The 12640-nt window shown below is 42.0% G+C and overlaps 1 pseudogene; it reads right to left on the reverse strand.

Moving 5' to 3' along the window:
* LOC134345976 (RNA-binding protein 25-like) overlaps positions 1-12640 on the reverse strand; it is a 193152-nt pseudogene that overhangs the window by 172725 nt on the left and 7787 nt on the right.

Here is a 12640-nt window from a genome sequence, read left to right on the forward strand (position 1 = left end):
AAAATTGTTAGGTTAGGTTATTGGACTCTGCATTTTGGAGAAAATTAATCTGCCACCTCATTGCAGCCCATCTGTCCAGTGATTGTCAGGCCCTTAGCTGCAGAACTACAACTTTCACCATTGCATTTCTGAACCACAGACAAAATCTTTTTCACTTTACGAAGCGCAAAGGCAATAACTAAGCATTGGGTTCAGTGAAAATCATATCCATTAAGGCATTAAGACTTGTACAGCATTGACAGTTTAATTGCCTTGGTTGAGAAAAAAAATGAGATGTGATCATCAAAATGTTACGGGCCCCTTCAGGCTTACATCCATAGCAAATGACCCCCTTCTCTCTGGTATTGCATCAGTCCTAAAAATCAGTCCCATTAAACCCAGGGCTGAAGGAGCGTCATGCTTCTGCATGTCAGTTGCAAAAACATTGGAGAGCTTATGCATTCCTTTCTATATTTAAGTTACAAAATGTTCGGCTGTGCAGGGTGGCCAGTATTATTGGTGTGTTTCCTTCACTTTTTATAGTCTTTACATTTGTTACTCGACTGGTATGGGTTTGACATTTTGTACATGAAACTGTCTGTATTGTACTAATAGTTTTTAACATTATAGAATCAGAAATAAAAAGAAAGACAAATATTATCTTTCCACTTTCTTCATCTTTTCTGACTACTGCAGTTAGGTGGCATAAGATATAATAGTTTCAATCTCAAGATAAGTAACCCATTTTTCTCACCATTATTAAAACATCATGACGTTGTTTCCATCATTATTAAACCCAGGTATCAAACATTGCATATGCAGTTAATCAGCTATATTACTCGTGGTGTTAAACAAATACTGCTTTGAAGTTTGATATGTGCCACAATTAAAAAACTGATCCTGTTAATGCTGACAAGGAGGGAATGATCAGAATGTTTTTTTTATACTGAATTTAGTAGATCAGACTGATTATTAAAAGCAATATTCATATGGAATGCTTCAGAAATATGATGATTGTGAATAGATTTTTGAGAGCAACTTTAAAACTAGCTCCATACAGATTTTAGATTTCATGCTACATATTTTGATAAATTTACAAGTATTTAACTATTTAAGAATTGATGGTAATCACTGACTGATATTGTTCTATTTTGTATCAAATTAAACCTCTGATAATAAAAGAAATATAGTGATATGAATTTTAATAACATTGAGTAAAGTGCTGTCATTTAATTCATGTACTTCACTGTTTTGGATAGCCTTTTATTACTAATTTTGTTTTATTCTTATGTATTTTCAATCAGATTAGCAATCTCCATGAATGATATAGAAGTATTAATTTTGCTATAACACTATAGTCAATTTTTGCAAACATTTATGTGAAGTTCTGATGTACAGTACGGGCCATATTTTGAAGCATGCTGTTGTATCTCACTGACTTCAAAGCCACTTTGCCGTGAAGTATCAGTTTCCACGTTTTGATGCAAGGTTCAAGAATGACTGAATGTTGCAGTAAACTATCACTGATTATAAAGGGAAGAAAATAATACTCAAGAATATTACTTACAATGAATATACTGAACTAACACTGGGAAATGTTTAGAACCTTTTATTGTCAGTAATGGTGACTACTAGTTAATATAATAAAAAAAGTGGGTAGACACCAAAGAATTTAAAAAGAATTCAAACCTATTAAGAAGGATGCGGATTAAAATCTGATGTTACAGAAGTTTAAACATTTTCTTTGCAGAAACGCAAAGGTCAATTTAAATATGCCTGGCATAAGTTTGAGGCAAAATATTGTTTGATGAAAATATAACACAGCTGTTTACTCTGTATAGCATTTATACATTACTGACGAGCAACCTATTTGGTAAGTCCCTTTTGGGTGTTTTTAATCAAGCACCACCTAGTCTACTGTTTATGGAATTATTTGGCTGTCTTTAATCTTGTTGTCTGACTAACAGCTAACCAGTTTGTAAATTTCTGGGCTTTAGTGAGCTGATATGAACTATTTACAAGTTGCAAAAATTGCACCTAATGTAGTGATGAATCAAGAGAGATCATTTGAACTGGTCACTTTTAAAACAATTTTGAAAGAATATTACTGATATACAGTATGATATCTAATATAAGCAAGAAATATATAAACTAACCAACTTACAAAAATAACTATTGGAGCTTTAATTATTCATACCAGTTTAAAGAGCACAATCAAAAATATCTGATACAATGCTCCAAGTTTTGTTTTAAAAATCTGATTATCTCCTTGTGTTGTAGACTGAGAAAAAAATAGCTCATTTAAAAGGATTTGTTCAGCTCTGAATATAGGAGCTTTATCTTTTGCTATTTAAAGAAATATTTTACTTACCAAATAATATAACTCCCTGAAAAGACAGCATTATATAGTATTTTGATTGTTGGCTTTTGATGCCAGTTTTGAAGAGATTTGCTTTGGGGAAATCAGACAGCTGGGAGAGTTCAGGGTTTGAAGGTTATAATCACAGCAGTTTCATAAGTGCTTTATTTCAGTTCTTTTCTGGCTGCACTGGGGACAGGTGCGGTCTGGTTCTGATTTCAATGGTCTTAATTTCTTATCTGACCTGGTAGTCAATCAAGGGCATGAGAGAATGTAATGCTAAGCATCTGACTTTTCTCATCTAGGAAAAGGCAGATCTGTCTGTCAGTCAAACCACTCCTGTACCAACCTCGCGCTGTGCAAAATGGATTTCTCTGTGTTAACCATCTTGTCCTTCCTTTCCAAGAAGTCTTCTGTTGGATTTCATTTGCAGAGCACAGAGGGCAATATATAGGGTAATTCCAGGGGCTTAGCGGTGGTGATCTTTTGTCAACTCTACTTGTGAATGAAATTAAACTTGGTATGAGTGGCCTCACTCCGGGCTCCTGCTACAGTGATCCTGGTGCACAGAATAGAGAATCACAAGCCTTACAAGCGTTTGTGAATGTTATTGAAAAGTGGGGGAAAATAAAAAATAGCCCCTCCTTTTCCTTGCATTAGAATTGCAAAACAATGCCTGTGGACCGGTTTCAAATTTTGGTAGTTTATTTGTATAAAATAAGAAGAGTGGATATTGTAGTTCAAGTTTTTAAACTTAAAATAATTTGTGGTTATTCTCTTCTTGCTTTCATTTCCTCAGACTTGTCTTTTTATAAGGAAGCAATGAACACTACATACACGGAATAAATTTCAAGTTGAGATTTTGTCAAACCTTTTTATTAATTAATCCATTAGGAGTGTTCTTGCTATGAAATAACATGAATTTTCCTGAAGTGAAACCCCTTCCTTGAAATGTTGTTATCCAGTTAATATTCTGCTGCTTCTACAGATAGTGTTTGAACTTTCAGCTTGAACTGTAATGGTTGATGCAGCCTAAGCCCTGATCTCCCTTTCACTCCCTAAAATGACAACCAGATAATTGCATAGAAATGTTAGATATTTACTTTTGATTTTATTTTTGCTTATGAACACACTGGTTTAAATTGAATGTTTTTAAGTTATCTAGTTTTACGTGGCGGTAAATACCTATGGATTTCAAGTGATGTTTTTTTAAGTGTGACACTGTAATCAGTGAATCACTTGAAATCTTTTTCTCTCTCATCTCTCTCTCTCTCTCTCTCTCCCTGTAATCGGTGAAACACTTGAAATTGCTGATTCAAATTGATATGAGCATTATCCTCCAAAATGGTTAAACAATTTTACATTTATAAATCAGTCTTCTGTCTTTAATTCAATTTATGCTGTTTAATTCTACCATTCTACCTTTAAAATTTGAAAGTTACTGCCTATGTTATTCTAGATCCAATTGTGTAAAATGTTCATACACGATTGAGCATATTTGTCAATGTTTTCATTGTCTAAATTTCATCTATTTCCATTATGTTAATCAATGATAAAGATAAATACTTAGTGTAACAAACTGGCCTCATTATTATTATTAAGCAAGTATATTTCAGCTCTAAAATAAAGATAATTATTTTTAATAAAACATATGGACAATCATTCAATTAAAATGTAATTGATCTGAAGTATTTCTGCAAGCTTTAAGTATTCTATACATTGTATAGAATAACTCTATTTGCTGTTTATATTTTAATCTGCTACTGAAATTGGCCTCAGCACAGGTATTTACTATATTAAATACTGCACTGATGCATACATATGTTGATGAACTCATACAGTGACCTCAGAGATAACATTAATCCCTCCATTGCTAATATACTAGAAGAAAAGATCAAATATCTGCAAGTACAATGCATTAGAAAATTGGAAATAAGAATGAATGATTTTATGACAGGACTAAACTATTTATAACTTCTCTGAGCAATTACAGTCACTCAAACAATACAGAAGATACTGTTATTTTTTAAAGAATTTGATTTTAATTGGAAGTTCTGTTTATTCTCTGTGAACAGGAAAGGGCAGTGAGATTTTCTGCCAGTACTTAGGACTGAGAAGTCGAGAAGACAGTTAACATTAATATGTTTTCTCCTTCCCCCCACACCCTGCTGCATCCCCTCCCACCTCCTTTTTCTCTTTCTTGTTCTCTCTCTCTCTCTCTCTCTCTTCCTGCAACAAGATAAAATGCTTTGTTCTTACAGGACAATTTATCTATTATCCAGACAGAGAGCATACAAAACATATTCAATTTCAGGGTTATTTAAATGACTGATAACCTTGGAATTTCAGTGTCAGACAGTCCTGGAACTTTGCCTTGTGGTCTTCTGATTTGGTTGGCAAGCATCTGTCACCTGGGCTACCGGGGATAATATATGTATTTAATTGTATCTGAAAACGAAAAGGAAGCATAAAAACAGATGCTTTGAGGCCCTTGATATCATATTGCTCCAGAAAGCCACAAATCATGTACTGCTGATGGAATGATAGAAAATAAGCTGGCAATGTTTTTTTTTATATTTATCACAACGTGACATCACTAATAAAGTAAAAGATGCATTATAAGGTAGAAACAATTCATTGTCCTTTTAAAGTCATAAAGTGTGACTAAGTTGAAGCGTGCTATGAAGGAGGATATTGCTCATGTTAGAAGTGAGTTTTGCATATTATGTACAAGAATTTAACTTCAACAATGGTGAAATCCAATATAAAATATGGAATCTATTTGCAGAACATTAGCAGTTTGAACTTAGATTTTTTATTTTTAGAAAACATTTGAATATTGCATGCAATTTACGTAACTTTGTTGTAGTTCACTAAGCTGGACTGAAATTAGTAACCAAGCATGGTGTTACTCTATTACAGGTAATCTGCTAATTTAAACTTTTTATTGTTTGAGTCTTTCTTTGCCCTATCACTGTCATTTTTCAGTCAAGAAATAACCCTTGCCAGTTGTCACCACCTGGGTATGGGGTTGTACGTTTGTTCAGGGTTGAGTTATGTTTAAATGTTGTGTCTCAAAGCCCTGTATACTCCTGCAGGTTTTTTTTTACCAAGAGTCTCCAGGTGCAGCCTTTGAAGTATTTAATCTAAAAGAACCTATTTGCTGGTCAACTCAACACAGGGACCTTAAAACTGACATGAAGGGAACAAAATGATTGTTGCATGTGAAGGAACATATGCCATCCAGAACACTACGGGCAATGGAGAACGTACATCAAAGGCTAAGTAGGTACTGGGTATTGTGTAGAGTTTCTGGTAGCTGCAAGGGAGTTGTTTCTCACCCTGTCATCAGCACCCTTGCACCCCACTGCAATAATCATATAAAAGAAGAATAACATTGTGGAGAGATGCACACGTGCATTTGCCAGGTAAAACTTTATACCTGCACTTGTCTCTCTAAATTAGATTTCAAAGTCAAAATCAAAATAAATATTTTTATCAAAGCATGTATATTTCACCATTTACTACCCCAAAATTCATTTTCTTGCAGGCATTTACAGGGAAATAAAGAAATGTAATAGAATTTATGAAAAACTACATAAACAAAGACCGACAAACAATGAATGTGAAAAAGAAGGGAAATTGCACAAACAAATAAGTGTAAAAATAAATAATACTAAGAAGGTGAGATGCACACTGTGTATTCCCCAGACGTCCCCAGTTAATCGGAGGTGTTTAGCGCTGGTGGCTAGCCAGACTCAGCACCTCATTAAGTTGAGGATAATGGCACCTGTTTGTGGAGTTAATGGTTGGGTCCTGGATTGGAGGGGTTCTCCAGAGAGATAATTGAGACATGGGGTAAACGTTGCGTTTCAGCTAGTGGGTGAAGGAATGGAAATTGTGGTAGGACTTCATTGAGCAGAGCCAGAGCTTCGAGTGCCACTTAAACCTAGTCATTCTGGGAGTGAACAATGACACATACTGCTTAGAGCAAAGCACACTAACTGCACTGTGCACTGCTTTTCAAATAATGACAGTTGCGTAAGAGTGTTCTTGATTTAAATGCCCAATTAAATTTCTTTGGCATTGTTATTTACCCTGAAATTGATTGCTTTTGCATTCCATGCTAGAAAAAAAGACTTCTTAATGCATAAAACTGATAGAAATAGTGATTCATATCTGTATTTCTAGGCTACAGTGTACTTCAGACAGATACAGCAAAGACTTAGAGATTAATTTCCATTTCTGGAGTCTCACATGGAAGCCTTGTGCCATGTCATTGGCAGACCCTCTTGATTCCCTCGGTCATGATGCATTGTTCTTCCTTCACCGCTCCCTTGGCTCTGGAATTCTGCTGCCAAGTTCCAGCTCCTCTCCAGCCTGTTACTCAGTTTGTCTGGATGCATGTCAGGCATTTCTCTGAAGTTATTTATTTCACTTGCTACCAGACATGAATATATTATTTCTACCTTAGAGTAAAACTAGAGGCCCTAATGTCTCATAAGAGCCCTACATACCAAGGAGATCTGGAATATAGTGTGGGGGGGGGGGTGTCTTCAACAATCCATCATAGTCATTCCCTTAATATTAATAGTAAATTAACAGTAACTCCAAAATTTACCTCTGCAAAATCCTTCTAATCCATTCACAGGATAGGTACACCAGCATTAGGCTGACTTTACAGGCCATCTCCAGAAACAGTAAGGCTCTGATATGCTCAATTACCTCTGGTAAGTGAGCCACATCTTCCACGTGTCTGATACAAGTCTACTGAAGCGAGTGCTCTGCTCTGTGCTTTGGCATAATAAAACATCTCCAGAAGAATGGATCCTGGCAACATCCCTGAAAAATCTAGCTTCCTCACCAGTTCATGAAAATCCATGGCTCTTATTTTTAAAAGTGGCAGAGAAACATCTGATTCGGCAAAACGCACTTCACACCTCTCCACTGAGAGCTCGCGTAGGCTAAGGTTGAACAGTGGGAAAAGTGCAATCATTCGGCAACACCAGCTCTTGTACCTCTTCCTTTCTCACCAGCCAGCCACACAAACATTCCTTCCTAGTGAAGCAGAAGTCCATTCATTTCTTCCAACTGGACCACTGCACTCAGTGCTCAATATGTATCCTCCTTCTCATTGGAGAACCCAAGTGCAGATTCAGTGATTACATTCAGAACACATTCATTCCATTCACAAAGGTGACTCCCAGCTTCCAGTCACCTACTATTTCCAAACTGATGTCCTATTAGTTGATTGAAAAGTATATAAAGGACACACCACAATGAACAGTGCACTGATGTCTCCTCGCATGGTGACAATACGTTTGCCAGTACATTGCCAAGATCAGAGACCAACTCCACCCAACCATCAACCACCCGAGCTACGCATCTTCAGAATTATTTCCAACCTATCATTTTAATTCTCTATTCTATCCCCTCCAAAATTGGCCACTGACCTTACTCTGATGCAGCTCAGCATAAACTGATGAACACAAAACCTCATCTCCCATCCAGACATGTTATCGGAAGGGGTGGGGGGTAGTTCCTTTGCAGACCTCTCTCCCAAAACGGGAAAGCTCGGGTAGGCTGCCACAAAGACCAGGTTCCTTGGTCCATTCTGGCCTGTGTGGAGTCTGCACGTTCACCATATGGATTTCTGCTGGGTGATCTTGGTTTTCTCCAACACCGCAAAGATATGCTCATAGTTTAAGGGGCTACTGTTAATGAAATTTTCAAAGAATCAGAAAGGAATTAAAGTACACGTGAGAGGTAGGTCTGGATGAAAGTAAAAGGATGATGTTGGATCAGAGAGTATAATTGTTATTTTCCTTGTAGTTTAAATTTCTTACGCTTGTTTGTATTTTTATATCCTTACCTATGTATATGTAACCTCTTAGTTGCAGTTGTGAGTATAACATTACTTGAATAGGGGCTATCTGATTAGTTAACTGACATCTATGGAAATTCAATGGATAGCAAACTGGTATAAAAGGAGCCACCTTGGTTAGTTCCCTCACCCCCCTCCCCCTCTTCCCCTCTCTCCCTCTTTCCCCTCCCTCTCCCTTCCCTCCATGCTTCATCTTTTTTGTTCTCATTTTGTTCTTGTAATGCTTAATAAATGATCATAAGCAACACGTTTTATGTCTCATTCTTGACGTCTGAAGAACCTCAGATCAAAAACATCAGTATCCACCCTGATTTCTCTGCTGGGAAATGGCATGGATGCAATGTTCAAATGGCCTCCGGTGTTATAACATGGAGATTGTGGCAGTCAGAACATTATTTAACAATTTCCAAACATTCAGTTTGTGCTACAACTGGTCAATTTTGATGTAATGTCATTCAGTTGTGACATTAACTTAGTTTTTCTCCCCTCAGAATTGCTCCTTAATCTGATGAGTGTCTCCATCATTCAGTTTTTTCTACATTTCCAGCAATGATTGTATTCTGGATCTCATGCTCCCCACATGTTGTTGTGTTTTTCTCTCTCTTGCTGTCCTTATTTCTGTTTTTCTATTTGCACTTATTGAAAAATATCAACCATGATATAATCTGCATTAATATCCCTCTCTGCCAAGGCACCTAACGCAACCGTGTCACCTGGACAACCAATACACTATCACAGATGCTTCCTTTGTTCTCCTCAGTCCTCCCCTTCCCTGTAACTTAACGCTCACTTCTTTTTCACTTTTCCAGTTCTGATGCAAAGACCTTGACCAGAAATGTACGTATGTATCTGTTTCTCTCTTCATTTACATGCTGTCTGATTTACTGAGTATCCCCAATAGTTTCTGCTTTTATTTGTAATAATGCAGTCAATCTACACACCCCAAGGGGAAGGCAATTGATCATACTTTCAGTTCCTCATAATGGAATAAAGCATCTTCATTATCAGTATCTTGCCTTGTAATTTTCAGTGTGACTCGGAGAAAAGCTGGAGCTGTATCCATGAGGTCTGATTTAAGAGGAACATACCTCTCAACCCTTTTTGAGCCAATTTGTAAATAAATGCTGTGAAATCCCAAAGAAATTTGGCTATGACTGGAAAAGCAAAAATTAAATGTCATAAATCAGGGTTTCAACAATGAAAGAAAATCACACAGAACTTTGATCAGTTTACAATATAAAATCTTCAAAATATTGTAGCGATGTGCTACACACAGCGCTAGAATAACCACACGGAGTCGGTGAGTTAGAGTTGCGATGAAAGAGATTTATTCAAACTTCGCGGCCTGCTTTAAAGCCTTCCCGATCCCGCCCTCCCTGGGCGGGACTGCTGTGAGGAATGCATACTCCCAGACCCTTTCTGCGCGCGGGATTTTCCCCCTGCTGGTGAAGATGGCCTGGCACCCTTTTTGGGGCCGGCCCTCTGCCTGCGCGCGCTGTTGTGAGCCGGTTCGTGTGTGCCAGAAAGTGGGTCGCCACATAACACCCCCGCCCCCCCAGAACCGGCGATACCTCCCCCAATGTCCACAGTCTGGATCGGCCTCTGTTTGGGAGGTCTGCCCCTGCGCCGCGGTGCCTGAGCCTGGACCGGTTGCGCCAAGTCCACATGGGCTGGTTTGAGTTGGTCCACCGTGAATACCTCCTCTCTCCCCCCAATGTCCAGCACGAACGTGGACCCGTTGTTCCTGATCACCTTAAACGGTCCCTCGTAGGGCTGCTGTAGCGGTGCCCGGTGTCCGCCCCGTCGTACAAAAAGAAACTTACAGTTCTGCAGGTCTTTGGGTACGCAGGTCGGGTTCTGTCCGTGCTGTGAAATGGGTATGGGGGCCAGGTTACCGAGCCTCTCTCATAGTCTGTCCAGGACTGCTGTGGGTTCTTCCTCTTTCCCCCTTGGGGCTGGTATGAACTCTCCTGGGATGACCAGGGGCGCGCCGTACACCAACTCGGCCGACGAGGTGTGTAGATCCTCCTTGGGCGCCGTGCGGATTCCGAGCAGGACCCAGGGAAGTTCGTCCACCCAGTTAGGCCCCTCCAGGTGGGCCATGAGAGCCGATTTCAGGTGACAGTGGAAACGCTCCACTAGTCCGTTCGACTGTGGGTGGTAGGCAGTTGTGTGGTGTAGCTGTGTTCCTAAAAGGCTGGCCATAGCCGACCACAGGCTGGAGGTGAACTGGGCGCCCCTGTCGGAGGTAATGTGGGCCGGTACCCCAAAGCGTGCTACCCAGGTTGCGATCAGTGCTCGGGCGCAGGATTCGGAGGTGGTGTCGCTGAGCGGGACTGCCTCTGGCCATCTGGTGAACCGGTCTATCATAGTTAGGAGGTACCGCGCTCCTCGTGACACTGGCAGGGGCCCCACGATATCCACATGGATGTGGTCGAACCTCCGGCGGGTGGGTTCGAACTGCTGCGGTGGAGCCTTGGTGTGCCGCTGCACCTTGGCCGTTTGGCACTGCATGCACGTTTTGGCCCATTCACTGACCTGCTTACGAAGTCCATGCCACACGAACCTGTTGGAGACCAGCCGGACGGTTGTCCTGATGGAGGGGTGCGCTAAGTTGTGAATGGACTCGAAAACCCGCCGGCGCCAGGCTGCTGGGACGACGGGGCGGGGTTGGCCGGTAGCTACGTCACATAGTAGGGTCCTCTCACCTGGGCCTACGGGGAGGTCTTGAAGCTGTAAACCGGAGACTGCAGTCCTGTAACTGGGGATCTCAGCGTCTGCCTGCTGTGCCTCTGCCAGCGCTGCATAGTCCACCCCCTGGGACAGGGCCGGTATGGTAGGTCTGGAAAGTGCGTCCGCCACGACGTTGTTCTTTCCAGAGACATGCCGGATGTCCGTCGTGTACTCGGAGACGTAGGACAGATGTCGCTGCTGGCGGGACGACCAGGGGTCGGACACCTTAGTGAACGCAAAGGTAAGCAGTTTGTGGTCTGTGAATGCGGTGAAGGGCCTACCTTCTAAGAAGTACCTGAAATGCCGGATTGCCAGGTATAGTGCCAATAGCTCCCGGTCGAAGGCATTGTATTTGAGTTCGGGTGGTCGTAGGTGTTTGCTGAAGAACGCCAGGGGTTGCCAGCGACCCTCGATGAGTTGTTCCAGCACTCCACCGACTGCTGTGTTGGATGCGTCCACCGTGAGGGCAGTAGGAACGTCCTTTCTGGGGTGCACTAGCATCACGGCGTTTGCCAAGGCTTCTTTGGTTTTAACAAAAGCGGTTGCGGCCTCTTCGTCCCAGGTAATGTCCTTGCCCTTACCCGACATTAGAGTGAACAAGGGGCGCATGGTTCGGGCTGCTGAGGGGAGGAAACGGTGGTAAAAATTCACCATACCCATGAATTCCTGCAAGCCTTTGAATGTGTTGGGTCGGGGGAAGTTGCGGACCGCGTCTACCTTGGCGGGCAGCGGGGTTGCCCCGTCTTTAGTAATCCTGTGGCCCAGGAAGTCGATGGTGTCGAGTCCGAACTGGCATTTGGCTGGATTGATTGTAAGGCCGAATTCGCTCAGGCGGGAGTAGAGCTGGCAGAGGTGGGACAGATGCTCCTGCCGACTACTGCTGGCTATGAGGATGTCGTCCAAATAGATGAATGCAAAGTCCAGGTCGCGACCCACTGCGTCCATTAGCCGCTGGAAAGTCTGTGCGGCATTCTTTAGACCAAACGGCATTCGGAGGAATTCGAAAAATCCGAACGGGGTGATAAGTGTTGTTTTGGGGATGTCGTCAAGATGTACAGGGATTTGATGGTATCCCCGGACGAGGTCTACCTTGGAAAAGATCCTTGCGCTGTGTAGGTTTGCTGCGAAGTCTTGAATGTGCGGCACAGGGTAGCGGTCTGGCGTTGTAGCCTCGTTCAGTCTGCGGTTGTCACCGCATGGTCTCCAGCCCCCCATTGCCTTGGGCACCATGTGAAGGGGGGAGGCCCATGGGCTGTCGGACCGTCGTATGATCCCTAATTCTTCCATCTTCTTGAACTCCTCCTTCGCCAGTCGGAGCTTGTCCAGGGGAAGCCTTCGAGCACGGGTGTGAAGGGGTGGTCCCTGGGTCGGGATGTGGTGCTGTACTCCGTGTCTGGGCATGGCTGCTGTGAACTGCGGTGTCAGTACTGATGGGAAATCCGCCAGGACCCTGGTGAATTCGTCGTCGGACAGCGTGATGGAGTCCAGGTGTGGGGCTGGCAACTGTGCTTCACCCAGGGAGAACGTTTGAAAAGTCTTGGCGTGGACTAATTGCTTCCCTTGCAGGTCGACCAGCAGGCTGTGGGCTCGTAGAAAATCTGCCCCCAGCAGCGGTTGGGCCATGGCGGCCAGTGTGAAGTCCCACGTGAACCGGCTGGAGCTGAACTGTAGCCGCACCGTGCGGG

The sequence above is a fragment of the Mobula hypostoma genome, chromosome 4 (assembly GCF_963921235.1).
Source record: "Mobula hypostoma chromosome 4, sMobHyp1.1, whole genome shotgun sequence".
In the NCBI taxonomy this organism is placed as follows: Eukaryota; Metazoa; Chordata; class Chondrichthyes; order Myliobatiformes; family Myliobatidae; genus Mobula; species Mobula hypostoma.